We start from the raw sequence: 2,130 nt of genomic DNA, 5'->3' as shown, positions 1-2,130 counted from the left end.
TTTTTAAGAGGTGAAAAATTAATTATGTCATAACTTTTGAAGCACACCATATACTGATTTGAAAATTTATGTGCAATTAGTACTTATGTGTATGTGGTCGAGCGGTATAATAAAATTTGCTAGTCACTCTCTTGGCTGCTGAAGTACGAATGTTTTTATTCAATTTCTCATCCTTTCTCTTATGTCTTATTCGTGTACTTAATTAGGGATGGTACAACTACGAAAATGTGGTACAAGTATTTTGCAGATGGATGCGTAGCTTATCAGCGAAAACAGAGTTAGGTCGCACGCGGTTGCTCGAAGTGAAAAATTCGCCTGGCAGTCGTGTCGGGGAACCAAACAACATTTCCGATGCCGAAGACTTGATGTCGTCTTTTACAGCATTCCGCAGGCCAAGTAAAGTTAAACCTAAGTTGTCGACCCATTCATCTTTACCTGTAGCGAGAATCGCGGTTTTGAACGTGCGATGCCATCGCTCAACTAAGCCATTTGCCTGTGGATGGTATGGCGACGTTCGCTCGCGCTGTGTTCCTAGTATGTGGAGCATTTCGGTGAACACGTTTGATTCGAATTGGGCTCCTTAGTCAGTTACAATTTTCCTTGGCGCTCCATAGCGACCCACCCATTCATTTAAAAAAGCTCGGCAGACGGTTTCGGCCTGAATGTCGGTAAGAGGAATGGCCTCCGGCCACCTAGAAAACCGATCGAGGAACGTTAAGCAATAGCGAAAGCCATGGCATAGTGGTGATGGTCCAATTATGTCCACGTGGACTACTTCAAATCGTTGATTAGGCATCTCCATACGTACCAACGGTGCCCTGTTGTGTCGGTGAACTTTGCTGCGGCTGCAACGTCCACACGCTCGAACGAACTTCTTGCAGTCCTTTCGCATGCTTAACCACACGAATCGTTGTGAAACCATTCTAAGCGTCGCGTTCGCACCTGGGTGTGCGAAATCGTGCAGTGTATGTAACACTTGATGCCGGAAGTCATACGGAACTACCGGCCTGATATTGCTTGTGGAGATGTCACAAAGCAGTTGGGCTTGAGTACCTGGTATCTCGAAATGTTTAAATTTGAGCGAATGATTTCTCTTACCATGTATCAGCGCGTTAATGTCATCATCAGTTCGCTGCGCAGTGGCCATATCAAGGTAAATGATTGCGGTTATAGTGTTGATACGAGATAGCATATCAGCCGTTTGGTTTGCAGATCCAGGTATGTGACGGATGTCAGTTGTGAACTGGCTTATGTAGTCTAAGTGTCGGATTTGGCGAGGTGATCCTTTTTCCGGGCGTTGACTAAAGGCATAGACTAACGGCTTGTGGTCGGTAAAAATGGTTGTAACGTTGGCTTCGATCATGAATTGGAAATTCTTTACGGCTAAGTAAACGGCCAACAACTCCCTGTCGTACGTGGAGTACCGCTTTTCAGTATCAGAGAGACGTCGTGAAAAATAGCCTAAGGGCTGTGGCTTGTTGTCAACCAGCTGATGCAGTACGGCCCCTACGGCGATGTCCGAAGCATCGGTGGTTAGTTGCAATTCAGCACCAATCTTTGGGTAAGCCAAAGTAGCGGCACTAGCCAGGTCTTTCTTGCATTCATCAAACGCGGCAACCGCTGCTTCGTTCCATTCGATAGGAGATCTGTCGTTGCGTGTATTGCCGTTGATAAGTTTCTGCAAAGGCGCTTGACGCTGCGCAGCATCAGGCAGAAATTTCCTATAGAAGTTGACGGTTGCTATGAAACTCTTCAATTCCTTTGCGATAGTTGGCCTTTGTACCCGCAATATGGCTTCTATTTTTTCGGGCAAGGGACGAATCCCCTCTTTGGTGATGAGGTGACCCAAAAACCTGATATGAGTTTTTCCAAACTCACATTTCGACGGATTTATCGTCAAGCCCGTCTTTCGTAGCCGCTCAAATACCAAACGAATGTGTTGGTTATGTTCTGAAATGCTCGATGAGGCGATGCATGTGTCGTCCACATATGGAAAGACGAAGTCTAATCCACGTAGCGTTTCATGTACTAGGCGCTGAAAAGTTTGCGCTGCATTTCTAAGCCCGAATGTCATATGCGTAAACTCAAACAGGCCAAAAGGTGTCACTATGGCTGTTTTTTTTACATCTT

Source organism: Rhagoletis pomonella, unplaced genomic scaffold (assembly GCF_013731165.1).
Source record: "Rhagoletis pomonella isolate Grant_MI unplaced genomic scaffold, Rhpom_1.0 Rhpom_scaffold_00003, whole genome shotgun sequence".
NCBI lineage: Eukaryota > Metazoa > Arthropoda > Insecta > Diptera > Tephritidae > Rhagoletis > Rhagoletis pomonella.
The sequence above is the reverse complement of the archived record's forward strand: the minus strand, read 5'-3'. Positions refer to the sequence as shown.